Raw genomic sequence first — 17,677 nt, 5'->3', positions numbered from 1 at the left:
GCCCCCGAGCTCATCCCCGGAGCTCGCTTCGGCCCCCCCTGGCCCGGCCGGGCCCGCCTCGTCTCCCCACCCCGCACCCCCCCTTCCCCGCCCCGGCCCCCCGCCCCGGAGCTCGCCTCAGCCGCCCCGAGCCTCCATTTCCCCCCCGCTCCTCCTCGGGAGGGGGTGGGAGGGACGGGTCCGCCCAGAACCCTCCTACTCCGGGAGGGGGGGTCTGCCGCCTCCCCCGGGGGTCTCCGCGGCTACGGGTCCCCCTCCCCCACAGTCACCCCCGGCGCCTCAGCGTTTCCCTTTAAAAAAAACGGAGCCGCCGCAGCCGCCGCCGACCGGAGCGCGCATGCGCCGAGAGGGCAGCGGGCGGGAGCGAACCGGGAGCGGAGTGGAGGGAGGCGGGTAGCGCTATTGTGAAAGGGGCCGCCGCCACGAGGGGGAGGGGACCGGGGCGCGGGGGCCCACGAGGGGAGGACGGGGACGAGGGCGCGGACGCTGGAGCGGGCGAAGGTGGGCTGCAGAGGCAGGGGCGGGCTGGGGGGAGGAAGAAGGGAGAGGGCGGCCGCTGGTGGCTGGGGAATGCGGAGGATCCCCGGAAAAACGAAGCGCGAGAGAAGGGTTGGGAGGAAGGAAGGAGGGAGATGCGCCCGCCCCTCGCGGTCGCCTACCGACCGCTCCGCTGCGCCTGCTGCCTGCGTCGGGTGGCCCTTCCCCGGCAGCCTGGCATCGCGCCTGGCCCAAGCCGGAGCCCCACGCACCTTCCGGACCAGCCCCGACCCAGGCTCCCCTTGGAGCCTGCTGGTGTTTCATGGAGTGGAAGGTAAAGCTTCCACCCCGTAGGCTTCAAGGCGGTCCCACACGGGCTGGGAAAGAAATGAAGTTCTTTGTCTCTAAGGGATCCAGCACAGAAATGGAGGGACCTCTGGTTCCAGAAGCAGCAAAATCCATGATGTCTGCTGCCCAGGGAGTTCACCACAACCTTCTTAGGGTGAACCGCTGCCAACTACCAACAGTTCTTTCCCAACAGCCATGTCCCCAGACTTGAGCTCCGGCTAGCATCTTCTGGAAGAAGGTGCAGGAAATGCTATGAAGAGCTGAATGCTTTTATTAGGACTAAGCGTTTTTTAGGGCCCTCTGAGCACTGTTTCCATTTCTCCAGGTTCATAGTGTCTATGTGTGTGCCGTCATTCTCCAAGTAACTTTAGCCACCAAGCTCTAACAGGTCCCTATGGAAAATCTTGTAAATAGTTGTAAATTAATTATTTTTCTGTCTGAAGTGCACTTATGGAGGTAGCCTGGTGTAGTGGTGCTAGCCTTTAATCCCAGCACTTGTGAGATAGGAGAATTTCTGTGTGTTTGAGGCCAGCCTTTCTACATGGCGTGTTCCAGGACAGGCAGGGCTACATGGAGAGACCCCGTCTACAAAAATAAATAGTTCTGGAATAGAGAGGACGATTTAAAAGCTGCTTGTTAGAAACTTCCTCTGCTTTGGGGGCTCGAACCATGAAACACTGAAAAGCTTAAGGGAATGGTTGGAAAATCAGATTCCCAGCCCTCTTTCTTTCCATCAGCCTGGCCGTGGGTCTGCCTGAGGGATAAGAGGGAACTGGAGGGCAGGAGTTGAGACGTTTGTAGAACGGTCTTTCTCCACACCATGTCATTATTAATTGACATACACTGAAACCTTCCAGATTTGAAGCCTGTTGCACTCTTACTCCAAAACCATATCTCCAAGTGTCTAGTCTAGAATGTACCCAACTGGGTGTCTAATAGGCATTTCAACGTCAAGCTTTTGACTGCTACCTGAGTCCTGCTTCCCCATACCCAGTAAGTCAGCTCATTTTACTTTCAAAATACAAATCCAAAATGCCCCCTTCTGTGTCATCTCCACAACTTCCACTGTAATGCAAACTACAATCTGCTTTTTTATTTATTGTCTTTTTTTTTTTTTTTTTTTTTTTTGGTTTTTTGAGACAGGGTTTCTCTGTATTGTTTTGGAGCCTGTCCTGGAACTCGCTCGATAGACCAGGCTGGCATCGAACTCACAGAGATCTGCCTGCCTCTACCTCCAGAGTGCTGGGATTAAAGGCGTGCGCCACCAGCGCCTGGCTATTTATTGTCATTTTATGGAATGCTTGTTATTAGTTGTTCTCAGTCTAAAGCCTCACAGCTTGCTTGGAGTAAAAGCAGCCATTGTAATGGCCTGAAGATCTGGCCCTTCACACTGCTGTGGACTCCAGGCTCTTATGCTCTCCTCCACGACTCCTGCCATATTCACCGCATGTGTCTGTCTGCCCAGTCCCTGCATGTGCTGATGTCCCTGCATGTGCTGATGTCCCTGCATGTGCTGATGTCCCTGCATGTGCTGATCTCCCTGCATGTGCTGATCTCCCTGCATGTGCTGATCTCCCTGCATGTGTCACTTTATCACATATCATCCTCATGACCTCCTCACTTCCTTTGGCCCTTTGCTAAATGTCATCTTTTTTTAAGGTTTATTTATTTATTATGTATACAGTGTTTTGTCTGCATGTCTGTCTGGCACCAGATCTCATTACAGATGGTTGTGAGCCACCATGTGGTTGCTGGGAAATGAACTCAGGACCTGTGGAAGAACAGCCAGTGCTCTTAACCTCTGAGCCATCTCTCCAGCCCCCTAAATGTCATCTTTTAAGTGCTGACCTTTATTTTTTCTGCAAGATTTATCACCATCTAATACATAATTTGTCCTGCATTATCCTCAACAACTAATATGTGAATTTCATACGTTGTTCACTGCATGTATCTAGACCCATACCTGTTGCAAAGTAGGCTCTTAATTGTAAGTCGACTTGAAGACTGTTAGTTTGGGTGTGAGACGATCAGTAGTTAATCTAGGGTGCTAGTGGCATAGGGATATATAAACTATCAGTAGAGAGTGAGCAGAGCCCAGCTATTTGGGAAGACTTAGTACCATCGAAAGTTCAAGACTTCCCAGGGAACAGCGACAGGCGTGTGCTTTGGTTCAGTCGTAGAGTGCTTTTTCCTTACATAGCATCTACAAAGGTTCAGTCCTCAGTATCACATTAAAAAAAGATTGGTGAGATGGCTCAAAGGGTAAAGAAGTTGCCACCAAGCATGAGAACCAAAGTCAGGTCCCTGGAACTCAAATAATGGAAGGAGATAAATTGTCTTCTGACCTCCACTTTTACAGTGAGTGTACAAATGCCAAACATAAATAAAATAAGTGTAATATAAATTCATAAAAGGAGAAGCCAAGGGCTGGAGAGTTGGCTTAGGGGTTAAGAGCACTTGCTGTTCTTAGAGAGGATCCCAAGTTCAATTCCCAGCACCCACATGATGGCTTACAACCACCTGTAACTCAAGTGCAAGGGGCTTTGACTCCCTCTTCTGGAAGGCACACTTGTAGTGTGCTTACAAAAAAAACCATACATATGAGTTAAACATTTTTTTAAAAGTTTAAAAAGAGAGGGAAGCCAAGGCTGTGGCATGAAACTACAAGAAGCAATCATGGGGTTGGTGAGCTGGTTCAGCAGGCACAGGTGCTTGTCCTGCAAGCCTGGCCATCTAAGTTAAATTCCAGCACCTGTGTAAAGGTGGAAGGAGAGAAGCAACTCCACAAGATTATCCCAGCTTCCACAGAATGCTGCCACAAGCTCCCTTCCCCCACAGGCACACACATAATAAACCCAATCCAGCATCATTAGTATCACTTGATAACTTGGATATGCAAATTACAGGTCCCACCCTAGACCTAGCCATTCAGAAGTTCTGGTTTAGTTTTTTGGATTTTTTTTTCCCGGGGTTTTGAGGTTTTGGGTTTTTTGTTTTGTTTTGTTTTTGTTCTTTTTTTGTGTGTGTGTGTGTGAGACAGGGTCTTGAGTAAACCAAACTGGCCTCCAACTCCTGATTTTCATACTGCTACCTCTTGAGTGTGGGATTACAGGCAGGCACCATCATGCTAGGCTGAGGCTACTCACCTACTCTTGAAGTAGTGACTATTTTAGACTTGGCTGACCGTAAAGACTTTTGTTTTAAATCTTAAATTCTACTATTGTAGTGCAAAAGTAGCCCCAGTGGAATGATATGAATGTGGTCATTTTCCAGTATAACTTTATTATATGGTATTTGTAGTCCTCATAATTTTGTTTGGAGTTTTGAGATGAGGTTGTGTGTGTGTGTGTGTGTGTGTGTGTGTGTGTGTGTGTGTGTGTCCCAGGTAGCTTCTAATTACTGTGTAACTGACAAGGATCTTGAATTCATTTTCCTGCCTCTATCTCCTGAGTGCCAGATAGCATTTACCATTCACCACAGGGCAAGTATATTCAGTGCTGGAGGTCTTACCCCAGGGCTTCACAATTGCTAGGCAAGTTCTCTACCAACCTTACATCCCCAGCCCTATTTCTAATAATCTTAATTTACAGTCTCATTTTAAAATTTGCAACTATTACAAATTCTTGGTTTGTTCGTTTGTGATAGGGTCTCATTATGTAGCCCAGGTTGGCCTGGAGCTCAGAGTGACAGGCCTGCCTCTGCCTCCAGAGTGCTGGAAACAAATCTTAGTTTGTCAGGCAGACCAAAAGGTGTTGGGCCACCAGGCCTGAAAGTACATACCTGTAATCCTAACACCCGAGATGGAAACAGGAGGATTAAAAGTTAGAGGCCAGCTAAAGTATATAGCAAGAGCATATATATATATATATATATATGTTTGTTTTTAAAGTGCTGCATCTAGAATAAATTGTGGGGGGGGGAGAGCACTGTCTAGTACCAGTAGCCATTGGTGCAAGGTGTGTGGGAACAGTTTCTATTGGAGATTTAGCTCTTTTGTGTTTGCTAAAAAGTCCTAGACATCGAATCCAGGACTCCATGAATGCTAGGAAAGTGTTCTACTACAGAGCTATATGCCTAGCCTGATTTTGACTCATTGAGACAGTTTCACCAAATTGCCCAGTCTGACCTTAAACTGTGAACTTTCTTTCGATCCACTGCCCTAAAATATACTGTCTCTTGTGAGATGAACGATGCCAATAAATTAATCGATGGTAGTACATTTTAAATATCTTTACCAGCAGATAAATTACCAGCTGGTAATCCTATATCAGTCCCCAACTTTTTTTTCCTGGAAACTTTTCAGCCCTAAAATCCAAAGTCTACAATTTCACTGCATCAAACTAAATAAACATACTTTCTCCCTTAAGTGAAGACTGAACTCTTTGGATTGGCAGCCTGATTGTGCCTCAACTCAAAGGATAGACCACCAGAAACCTAGGAAGGTCTTTCTGGGTTTTGATTTTTGGATTATTTTTTCTTTTTCGTTTTTTTTTTTTTTTTTTAGGCTGGGTGTCATTCTGTAGCCCAGACCGACCTCCAACTCTTTCTGACCTTCCACTGCCTCCCAAAGTGCTGAGATTACTACTACAGGTGTGAGCCTCCAAGCCAGGCAAAGAATTACTTTCATTGGAATTCTTACCCAAGCTTCTGTGACTCCTGAACTTAATTAAACACACAAGGAAGTGAAGTTTCAAAGTGTAAAGGCCAGGAGAGGTATGGTGGGGCACACCTCTAATCCCAGCCCTGGAAGGAGGTATGGAGGCCAGAGGACTTTGAGGTCAGTCTGTTGTACATAAGGAATTCCATGCTAGCCTGGGCTACAATATGAGAGACACTGTTCTAAACAAACAAACAAAAAAAACTAAAAGCCGTGTCAGTTGCGAGGGAACCTAAGAGGAAGCAGTGCTTAATACCGATAAATCAAGTCCAAAACTATTTTATCTCTAGTGAGATAACCACTTTGCCCAGTAGCTGCAAGTCTGGGGAGAGTTAATAGCAAGTCTTTCACCATCCTACGCAGGTTTATGGCACTGCAGAATTCCATTCCTATTATCCCCCTTCTTTGAAGGGCATCGTGGTGTGAAAAGCATTCCGCAAGCCATTTTACTTGACCGGGTCTTGGTTTGGAAAATTGGAGTAGCTCATCTTGCCGGTCTCTTCCATTTTTGACAATGAGGCTGCTAACAGGGGGCAGCACTTGCTAGTAAGAAAGCCAAGGTTAGTCTTGGCTTCTCTCCAGGGAGAGGAGTCTCTAGAGCGGCTTGCCGAGACGCTCAGAAAGGTAAATAAAAATTGCAGTTGTATGGCTGACATTAGCTTAGTCCCACACAGCACCGCAGGGAGACCACGGTCGGGTTCGACACGTTTCCCTTCTGGAGGAAAAGGAAAAGTCTCCTTTCTCGATGGAGGTTAGGAAACCAACCAACCCGGAGCGAGAAGCTTCCGCAAAAAGTCTGCAGGGTTCCTGGAGCTTTCTGCCAGCAGCCCTGCCTGCGTTCCAGCGGGCCTGCGGGAGTCCCCGTCTCCCTGTGCTCTCCAAGGACTGGAGAAACCCACCTGTTTTTTCCAGTTTCCTTCATAATAAGATCACAATTCAAATTTGGGTGGGTTTTTGTTTGTTTGTTTCCTCTATAAACCAGCCCCCGCCAAAACTTTCAGAGCGTCCCTCCCACTCCACGTGGCCCTCCCTTCCCTGTCCCAGCAGCCCCTGCGAGAACCACCCCCAACACGTGGTCAATCGTTGTGTGTCTTTCCTCCCTGGTAGCTGGCATCCGCGGGCCACTGAACAAAGGTGCCCTCTTCAGGGTGACTTTGGGGCAGCAGCCTGGGCTAGGGGGCGTTACTGAGAGCTCACGTACTATACGGTAATGTGGATGCTTCAGCTGGAGGTGACTGTTTACCCCGTAGTTCTCTGGTTAAAGACTTGGGGTCCTGAGTGATGGAGCGGCAGGGCATCTGTGAATTTGAGGCCAATCTGGTCTATATAGCTAGTTCCAGACTAGCCAAACAAAACAGACAAAAATAACTTTAAGGGTTACACAGAAGACTCCTATATAGTGACACGTGTAATCTGGGCTCCTGAGGAGGCTGAACAGGGTAGCCGCATACAGGCTAGTCTGGGCTGTTTAGCCACACCCTGTTACAAAACTGGGAAAGGGTTGAGAATGTAGCTCAATGTTAACATAGCTGAATGGTAGGAGCTGGAGGCCCTAAATTCAATCCCCAGTGCACTCTTTTAGAAAAGGGACAAATCCAAGAGGGAGCTTCCTTCCATCAGTGGAAATTGTCTCGGTGTGAAGTTAGGTAAAGTCTGGTTACCTTTACTCCAACTCTACTTCCCCTCGATTTCTTGAGTTGATAAAGGCTGAGATAATCATGGGCGGACTGTTCCTAAATGGCCTTCCCCAACAACAGCTCAGTCAGACTGGTCAAGCTAACAGTTTCCAAAACTGTCTCCTCTTCAGCATTAGGTGCACCTGCTTTGAATGGAAAGGACCCCCGCTCCCCAGAGGATGGTGTTGGAAGACGGAGCAGTGGGCAAGCAGTGAAAATTAGCCCAGTGCCGAGCATGGTGACCCATGCTTTTAGTCCTAGCGCTCACAGCCAGATCGCTGTGAGTTTGAGGACAGCCTAGCCTACATAGCAAGTTTCAGGACAGCCAGGACTATATAGAGAACTTGTCTCCAAGAAATAAGAGGACAGGATTCTTGTGCCCATTCACCCTGTTTTGAGGTCTCTCTCTTCTCAACACTACAGATCTCAACTTATTTGGGGGAAAATACCTCGAGCAAAATACAACGGGGCAAAAATGTCTCATTTTCTGTTCCGGAAATAAAAGAGTTGGATGGACTTAGGGTTAGAGAACTGGGGAGGATTGCATTGTGGACAATGTTCACAAAAAGGTAGGGCTAAATGGTGTGGAAAAGAAAAGGTAAATTTATTAGGCTGGCATAGTGGTATGAGCCTGGAAGTCCCAGTACTGGAGAGGTTGAGGTAGGAGATTGGGCCAGAGGGAATGGAGAGATGGCTCAGTAGTCCAGAGCATTAATTCTTCCAGAGGAAGATCCCAGCACACATAGTGGCTAATAACCATCTGTAACTCCAGTTCCAGGGAATCCAAGGCCCTCTTCTGGCCTCCGCAGGTATCAGCAAACTGGCTCTCTCTCCAGCCCCAGTTTAAACAAACAAGCAAACAAAAATAAAATCGAAATGATTGTGGGGCTACTTGTGATTCCAAGGTCACAGAAGTCATAGCCCAAGACAAGCCTGGGAGCCCAAGGAAAGGGACCCTATTGTAGCCAAGAAACATGTAAACCGGACATGTTAAGGAATGAAGTGTAGAAATGTGGAAAAAATAGGAAGAGTCCTGAGACCCCCATCACACCCGACCACAATCCTCATGGTCTCACTATTAGCTCAGACCAGCCTTGAACGCCCAGTATTCCTGCCCTGACCTCTCAAGTGCTGGGATTATATGTATCTACTGTCAGGCTTGGCTTGGAGCATCTACTTTTAAGGGAAGGAGTCCCAAAGCGATCAAGTCAGAAGACTGAAAACTCTGACTGGGCCACTTGCTCTCCTATAACTCAGCATCTGTCAACGCTCTCGTTACCAGGTGCTATTTCCAGAGACCAGGGCTTAAGCTGAGGAAAAGGGAGGGGCAGAGACGTCTAGGCAAAGGGAGAGAAAGCGCCTCCCCCGCAGCCCAGATGCAGTTCCTGATTCTGACCACTCGGGGGCGCTCAAGCTCAACCAGAGTAAGGGAGAGAAACAAGCAAACTGAAGTAGCTTGTAGAGGACAATTTAGGGCGTCAAGGATGACCCTGAACGGAGGGTTGACACAAGGGTCCTCTGCTCAGCAGTCTGTAGACCCCTGGCACAGCCGCCGCTGGAAAGCATCCAATCTCCTCTCCACTAAAGGGGGCTCGTGGCACCGCAAACTAACGCTGACCTTCCACCTTCACCTTCCACACTAGGGTCACCTCTTCGCTGACTGTTTTCCTTCCGCTCCCACCTCCTCCTGTGGGAACCATCCCACAGCCGGTCTGAAGGCTGAGGAATGCTCTGCCTTGGCTAGGTGCCGAGCGGTGGACTTCCTGGGCTTTGGGGTGGGGCTTGGCAAGGGGAAGCCCTTTGGACACAGAGCCACCCAGTCTTGCACAGCCTGTCTCCCTTCCCCCACCCGTCTCCGCTAAGAGAAAGGCTCTGAAGTCACTCTTTGTGACCACAGTTTAATTTCCTTCCCCCACCCCAATAGGATTTCCTAGCCTGAGTAAAAACATCTACAATCTGGGGGCGGGTGATCACCCTGAGTGCTATGGCTCACAATAGGTAGGGAACACACCTATTTCAGGACCTGCCTCCCCCGCCTGGGAGGAGGGACTCAGTTGTCGGGGTCTCAAGCCATCAATTATTAATGGCAATTCATCCCCTCAAAAGTTCCTTCTCGGAACCTTGGTTCTAAAGTCTCTATATAGTTAAACCCAGGAGTGAGCCATTTTCTGAGTACCCGACCTTGACTCGGCCTGCATTTTCTCTGAAATAAATCAGCTGAAATCTGAACTCATTCATCCAGATCAAGACCAAGAAAATCTTTGCAGCTCGATGCAGCTGACTGGGATGCATTTAGCAAGAAAGAAGAGCCTGCAAAAACCACTTTCAGATCTCATGGTTAGAGGCCGGGTCTGACAGGGACCTTCTCTGTCCTACTGAGGGGCACACTGCTCAAGAGTGTGGGGGGAGAAGCTCCTGGCCACCAAGGCCAGTAGAAGGAATGAAAATTCAGTCTGGTGGCGCCCCTGCCTCACGGATCCCCAGTGCCACATTTGCTGCCAGCTGGCCCTGCCGTCATCATCTGTAGACCTGTGCCAGATTCCCAAGTTCCTATCTGGAAACTTCAGCCCCCACACCCCAGGCCTTGGGGAGAGCCAATGTAGGTCACTGCAGGCGAGCCTGCAGCACTGTCTGCTCCTTGGGCCCAGAGCCTTTCAGGCCCAGAGGAAGTCTTGCAGAGAAGCAAAAGAAAGCTCCGTGAGATTCAGACAAAAATGTATTGCTCAGAAAAGAAAGCAGGGAGAAGGAAGGAGGCAGTGGTCAGAGCCGAGTGGCAGGAGCTGGACAGAAAGCCAAAGGGGCCTGGGCACCTCCTGCTCCTGGCTTCCCCGCCTCGTGCTTTCTTGGCCTATGTAAGGAGGGAGACTCTGGTCCTCCAGTCTCCAGGCACAGTCTAGGCTCAGCTCTCATTCTCAGGAACCTCTGTGATTTACCTTCGAGACCCTCTCACCACAGCTTCTGGGTCTTGGGGTAGGCCAGGGCTATCCCCACCCTCTCCTATTGAAAACCTTTTCCTGTTCATTACCTGCTAAACTCATTTGACCCAGGGAACTTCCAAGCCTCTCATCCCTTTTCTCGGCTCTTCCTACTCTTGCTTGCCCTGGAGATCTAAGCAATATGAGCTTGGGCAAATGTATACTCATTCATTCAGTTTCACACAGAGGAATCAAGGATCTATGACCATGTGGGAACACCAGACCTTGAGCAGAGACCCACTTCCCCTTCTGCCTGGGAGTAGGCAGCTGTAAGACAATGTTTAGTAAAAACATGTTTACTAAAAACGATACAATAAGTTCCTGGCCACTTCCCCTTCTGCCTGGGAGTAGGCAGCTGTAAGACAATGTTTAGTAAAAACATGTTTACTAAAAATGATACAATAAGTTCCTGGGAAAGGCCTTCCCACGGAAACCGCCCTGACCTCGACCTTGTCCAGAGACTAACCGCACCTTCAAAACCCACACACATCCACCTCTGGGGTCAGAGCAGAACCAGCCAGGGGAGAGGAGAGAGCAGAAGCTTCTCTGGTGGGAGCTTTTCTTAGGAGGTTTTTCTTGAACCTTTTTGGAGCCTGTTTAAAGTTCTCTTTATATCATTGAACGAGTCTCTGTGTTTTCAATACCCGACACCCTCCGCACGTTCTCGGACACAGGCGCGCTGCAGACGTGACAATTGGAGGTCCCACTGAGATCGTGAAAGCGAGGTAAGTGGACGGGGTTAAGAAACTATGGGGAATAGTTCCAGGAAGCTAGAATCATTGCAGTATCAACTAAAAAAGTTACTTAAAGAACATGGGACTGCAGTCAAGTCTAAAACCCTAGAAGGCTTTCTAAAATCGATCGAACGAGCCAGTCCATGGTTCATTACTGGGGAAGCTTAAATATTCCAGATTGGGAGGAGGTTCGCCGTGATCTTCATAGACTTTTACGAAAAGAAGGATCTGAGTCCTTGCCCCCTACGACATTCTCCTTATGGAGATTAGTGAGGGGAGCACTTTTGACAGATAAGGTTCGTCACCGCCAGGTAGTTCAGGACACAAAAGAGGCTTTTTAGAGTTACAAGAGACTGAGACTCAAGCCTCCTTGAGTTCAGGGGCAGAGAGTGATGATGAAGAGACCGTGATTGAAACTAGAGGCTCCATTGTTAGTGAGGATGAGGAGGAGTCTCTTAGTAACAACAAAAAACGGGTAGACATCTCCGGGCGCGACCCAAAAGAAGGACTCCGGTCAGAATCGGTTATATCCTTCTCTATCAGACCTAGAAAATGGAAGTAGCTCAGACTCAGACTCGTCACAGTCTGAAAAGGAACGGTTACTTGCTGAGATCGCGGCCCTTAAAAAGAACTAAAAAGATTCTAATTAAGGAAAGACAGGACAGGGAGAGAAACCCTTCCCCATACTCTGAAAAAAGGGACTCCTCCTATGAGATAACCCAGTCCTTCTTGGACCTGGAGGGAAGACCCAGAGGAGGGGTCCAATGCTGCCCGGTGGTGGCCCCGGTAATGGAAGTTCCAGACCCGAACAATTCTCGACAGGTCATTCGGCGCCATGACCCTTTAAGTTTCAAAGATATAAAACAACTGAAAGAGGCAACTTTAAATTATGGAGCACAGGCTCCCTTTACACTTTCCTTAATGGAATCTTTTGCGTCTCTTAATTTGACACCTGGCGATTGGCAGCAGCTTTGCAGAGCAGCTCTGTCGGGGGGAGATTATTTGATTTGGAGAGGTGAGTTTCAGGAAAGATGCAGCCAGACAGCCCAAAGGAATGCACAGGCCGGACAGCCCCAGAGAAATGTGGAGATGCTTACTGGAAGTGGTCAATACGCCACCATTCAGCAGCAAATGCAATATGACATCGCAGTCTATGCCCAAGTGGCAGCAGCGGCCCAAGGGGCTTGGAAAGCATTGCCTTCCAAGGAAGGAGGAGATCATCTGTCCAAAGTCCTTCAAGGACCTTCCGAACCTTTTCAAGACTTCGTGAGACCGTCTCAGTCAGGTAGCAGAAAGAATATTTGGGGGCATTGGGCCTGCGATGCCAGTCATAAAGCAGATGGCATTTGAAAATGCAAATAAATATTGTAAGGAAGCCCTTCGCCCCTATCGCAATAAAAGTCTAAATGACTATATCCGGATCTGTAGGGACATTGATGGGAACTTCATCCAGGGCCAAGTGTTAGCTGCTGCTATTCGGCCCCAAGTGGGGAAAGAAAGACCTACTCTGGGAGGGAGAAAAACATGTTTTAGCTGCGGTAGGGAGGGACACTTCCGTAGAGAGTGCCCTCAAAATAGTACTACGGGTCTCAAGAGACCTGGTTTATGCCCCGTTGTCGAAGGGGATATCATTGGGCCAATAACTGCTACTCTAAAACTGACAGGGAGGGAAATTTCCTTTCTGTTAATAATAATCAGGGAAACGGGAGGAGGGCCCCGCCCCAGGGCCCCAAAACCAATGTGTACGGGGCAATGACCCCTGCTCTGGGCAGTGGCAGGACTCATTTTCTCCCCAGAGCAACCCCTTCATATCTCAGACCTCCTTAGAGCCACCTCGGGAGTGCAGGACTGGACCTCGCTCCCTCTGCCCGGGCAATCCTAACACCGGAAATGGGGATCCAGGCCCTCCCTACTGGGGTGCATGGGCCATTGCCCCCAGGCACGGTTGGACTACTCTTGGGACGGTCCAGTACTATTCTTCGAGGCATCCAGGTACACCCCGGTGTTATAGACCAGGATAGTGAGGGGAGATTAAAATAATGACATCAGTGGGCAGTGGGGTTGTTGCCATCCCTGCAGGAGAACAGATTGCTCAGATACTCCTTCTCCCTACAGCTCCTTGTGAGGCTAGAAAAATTAAAGAGAAAAGGGGCAACCAAGGTTTTGGAAGTACTGGCCCGGCAGCATTTTGGGTAGCCACTATGGAGAACCGCCCCCAGCTTGCATTAAAGATAGAAGGCAAGTCCTTTAGGGGCGTCTTAGATTCTGGGGCAGATTTCTCTGTCCTCTCAGATAAATTCTGGCCCCCCGCCTGGCCGAAAGAGGAAGGGACAGTGACCCTCCAGGGAATAGGACAGGCTGTGCCCCAAAAAAGCCTCAGAATCTTAAAGTGGCAAGACTCTGAAGGCCACACAGGGCTTTTCCAGCCATATGTTTTGCCTGGCCTCCCTATTAACCTCTGGGGACGGGACCTCATACAAGAAATGGGAGTGGTCCTCACCACCCAGGCACCCAAGTCCAAAAGCAGGGGCCCCCAGATGACACAAGGGAGGGGCTGGAGCCCGGGGAGGGAACTAGGTAAACTAGAACAGGGAGAGGTTTGCCCTGTGGCATCCCTCCCTTTGGAGACCAGGGCCCCAGGGGATAGGAAGGGTTTTGGTCATTTTTGAGGGAAACTGAAAGATCTAAAAGGCTGGCCAGTAAGGCTATGCGGATGTGTTAAAAAGGGGTACCAAGCTAGGGGTACCGGATTAAATCTCCAGGCCTTCGCCTGACACCAAGGTCAGGAAAGAAAGGGGAACCTGAAAGATCACCCTCAGTTGGAGGATAAATTAAAAGTGAGTAAATTAAAAATTGGTAACAGTTAATAAAGAAGGTACTGGTATTAAGTAAAAAAAAAAGAAAAAGACAAAGGTATATAAAATAAAAAATTTTGTTTACATTTAAGTTCTATTTTGTGAGTCATCTCTAAAAACTTTTGGCTAAAAGCCTGGCCTCTCCACCTTACATCTACAAAATTACAAGGAGTATGTACAGCTGTACCCCATGACTATAACTCAAATGGAGAAATAATAAAGAACATAAAAGGACTTTTAACCTTTTTAGTTCAAGGATTGGCTGGAGTTGTTCTTTTACATAGATTTCAATTAAGGAAGCTTCATTGCAACAGACTAATCATGACCTAGGGAAAAAGGATGACTGAAAGATGCATGTATGTTCTGAATGTATGGTGTGGCCACACCGGTATGTATGAAATGTGATTGCGAATGTGTGAGTGTGAACTGCTTATATGATTAAAAGGATACTTAAATCCCTTCAAAAATAGTTAAGAAGCTACCTAGATTGCGTTAAATATAGCCAAAAGGAACATCCAGCCAGTCTGTTAATGTTTTAACAGAAAAATTTAAGATACAAATGAGGCCTTGTCAGCTAGTGAGAGTTCTACAGGTTAGATTGGGAAAGACTGCTCACAGACTTCAAATAATTTTCGAAAGTTATTTAGTAAGCCCAATTTACCTAGATAGTTAACCAAGGAGGGTAGACAAATCCTTCTACTGTTATGGTCCAGCTTCAACAGTTCAAAAAGAAAACTTTTTTAGAAAATAAAAAAGGGGAATAATGCCCCCAGTCCCCACATGACTCATCAAATAATACACTCCTCATTTAAAAATTTTATAATGTGAATGCCAGTGAGCTTCAGACAGATTCTGGCATGATGGAACTTGAGCAACCATTGCTCAGGTCAAATGGAGACATCCATGCACTAGACAGTGGAGAAGACCCTAATTTGGGGTCGAGGGCATGTTTGTGTTTTCTTGTAGGAAAAGAATAAAGCTTCGGCAGCTGTCAGACCAATTAGTGAGATGCATGGAGCAGAGAAAAACTGGACCTGAGACCATGGGAGCCTACCTAAGCCAGTTTGAGTGAGATCTCCTAAATCAGTGTTCCTGACCCTTGATGTCATCGAATCTACAGCCCAAGAAAGAGAGAAAACAGTCGGTTCGAGATTTCCAATTTCTCAACAGACCTGCTGCATCAACCTTCTGGACCCATGAGTTTTCATCGTAAAGCCAACAGAGAAAAAAGGACCCATTTAAAGCATTTGGACATTGGTATGGACTATGATGAGTGGCAAAAGCCTCTTTTCAGTATTTGAACAGGACATGGTCACTTGAAATACCAGACTTGATGGTTCCTGTTTCTGGAATCACGACTAGGCCAGTGTATTTTTCTGGAGAAATGCAACTTGTCCTAATGTGACAACTATTGTTCATATTTTTCGTAATGCTACATGTGTAACATCAATGATTGTACCTAATGTATCTGTGCAAGTGCACTTTCTAAATGCTTTCCTGAGCAGATCTTGAAACGATTGGAAACTTTATCAAATTGTAAATGTAAATCACATGCGGGTTACCCTTGTAACAGATGAAGGCTCGTAGAATGTTATGGCCCAGATCTGGTGATGGGTATGGTGATGGAGAGGCGCTATGTCAATGGGGGTCCTGGAAATGGTGGCAGTGGCGGTAGGCATTCTGGCTTTATGCCAAGCTCAAACGTGCCTTGTTCCAGAGACAAGAGATCCGTAACCAAGTATTGCTTAGCTTAGCCCATGGCAATCCCGATAGCCATGAAGGTTGGTTACAGATGATTTAAGGTTGGGGTATCTCCGATGACGGGCAACCTGTGGGGAAGACCCCTCCCACCTAAAACAGGGGTTCAAGGTCCCCCAAAGACGGGAAAGGGAGGGTGACCCTACTTGACCTAAGCCAGGAGTGCCTCATTTGAAAATAAAAAGGGGTGAATTGTGGGAACACCAGACCTTGAGCAGAGACCCACTTCCCCTTCTGCCTGGGAGTAGGCAGCTGTAAGACAATGTTTAGTAAAAACATGTTTACTAAAAACGATACAATAAGTTCCTGGCCACTTCCCCTTCTGCCTGGGAGTAGGCAGCTGTAAGACAATGTTTAGTAAAAACATGTTTACTAAAAATGATACAATAAGTTCCTGGGAAAGGCCTTCCCACGGAAACCGCCCTGACCTCGACCTTGTCCAGAGACTAACCGCACCTTCAAAAACCCACACACATCCACCTCTGGGGTCAGAGCAGAACCAGCCAGGGGAGAGGAGAGAGCAGAAGCTTCTCTGGTGGGAGCTTTTCTTAGGAGGTTTTTCTTGAACCTTTTTGGAGCCTGTTTAAAGTTCTCTTTATATCATTGAACGAGTCTCTGTGTTTTCAATACCCGACACCCTCCGCACGTTCTCGGACACAGGCCGCGCTGCAGACGTGACATGACCATACCTAGCTCAGGATCCCCAGGCCTGGCAAAAGCAAGAGGGGAGGGGACAGAGAGATGGCTCAGCAGTTATGCGCACTGGCTGCTTTTCCAGAGGACCTGGCTTGTATCTCCATTATCCACAATCATCTGTGGCTCCAGTTTTAGGAGACCTATTGCTCTCTCGGCCTCTACAGACACCAGCCGTGCATAGTAAGTACACAATCGTACAGGCAAAACACTCATACACATAAAATAAAATAATAAAAATAATTAAGAGAGGGTGGTGGCACACATCTTTGAGTTCAAGCCCAATCTGGCCTATGGAGTGAGTTCCAGGAGTCCTCATCCAGAGCTACAGGGAAAAACCTTGTCTCAAAAAACAAAACAGATGAAACACAAAATAAAACAAAAATAAGCAAGGGAAACAATTCTACCTCTAGCCTCAAAAAAATTTAAATCACAGTCTTAGTGGCCTTTTCTTTGGGGGGGGCATTTATTTGTTTTTTGTTTGCTCTGGAGACAGACAAGGTCCCCACTGTGTAGAGTGGACTGGACCTAAATTCACAGAGACCCATCTGCCTTTACCTCTTGAGTGCAGGGAGTAAAGGTGTGCTACCACCACCAAGGCTGAGGCAGGTCCTATGTCTGCCACCTCATCTCGTTTTTTTTTTTTTTGCAGGGACTTGAAGCCAGAGCTGCATCTTGGACCCCTGATCAGTTGTTTCAACAGGAAACTTTTTCGGAACAAGGATGTGAGGGGAGGAAGGTGATGGAAGGGAGGACCTAGTCCTCTCTCTGCTTCATCCTGCCTCCTCCGAGTGCACAGCCTCCCCTTGGAGAACACAGCGGCTCACCATCCCGCCAGTGTGTGCCATTTGTCCTCATTACCAGAATCCTGGCACACAGGAGGCACCCGATAAAACGGTTTTGCACAGAGTCAAACTAAATCTGACTATGCTTGCTGGCTGAACTCTTGAGATGTTGCCCCACATTGAAGAAAGGTAAAAATATCCCCGGATCGGATCATGGCTGTATCTCCTGGAGAGAACTCAGACCTGGAGCTGTTTTCCTCACACAACGGATCCCCTGGAGGGCGTCCTAAACCAGATTCCCGAGGTGTCCCCAGCGTTTGAGTCAGTGAGCCTCCGGTGGGCCTAAGAATTTGCGTTTCTCTCGGGGTTCCAGGCTGATAATCTCCATGGCTGATCTGAGAATGCTCGCCTCAGTGAATCCCAGCCCCTGGCCTCAATATTCATCACGAAGACCTGGTTGGCCCCAGTTTTATATAGGAGGAGGGAAGCTAGGAGCGTCTTAGAGCGTCTCACTTTTACATAAACCCTCAGCCACGCAAGGTAAAGGCAATGTCAATCTAGGACTGATTATCTGTTCTCCTTTTTATTTAGTTCGTTGACTCCATCCTTATTGAAAGCCACTTCCCCCGAAACATGTTTTGCTACAGCGAGGGAGCACTAGGAATTTCCTGTGGCTAGGCAGCCCAGTGCCTGCAGGGGTGGAGGCAGCGCTGAGCAAT

The 17,677-nt window shown here is 48.1% G+C and overlaps 1 long non-coding RNA gene across 2 annotated transcripts; it reads left to right on the top strand.

Moving 5' to 3' along the window:
• The first annotated feature begins 535 nt into the window (after positions 1-535).
• Positions 536-17,526, top strand: LOC121141491. Of its 2 annotated transcripts, none has more exons than XR_005878430.1 (2): positions 536-811; positions 16,826-17,526. It is a non-coding gene; the product is annotated as an uncharacterized LOC121141491 (long non-coding RNA). The 2 variants fall into 2 exon arrangements; XR_005878429.1 differs by lacking the exon at positions 536-811 and adding an exon at positions 16,097-16,356.
• The last annotated feature ends 151 nt before the right edge of the window (positions 17,527-17,677 follow it).

Source organism: Mesocricetus auratus, unplaced genomic scaffold (genome assembly GCF_017639785.1).
Source record: "Mesocricetus auratus isolate SY011 unplaced genomic scaffold, BCM_Maur_2.0 Super-Scaffold_100007, whole genome shotgun sequence".
In the NCBI taxonomy this organism is placed as follows: domain Eukaryota; kingdom Metazoa; phylum Chordata; class Mammalia; order Rodentia; family Cricetidae; genus Mesocricetus; species Mesocricetus auratus.
This window is presented reverse-complemented; position numbering and strand designations above follow the sequence as displayed.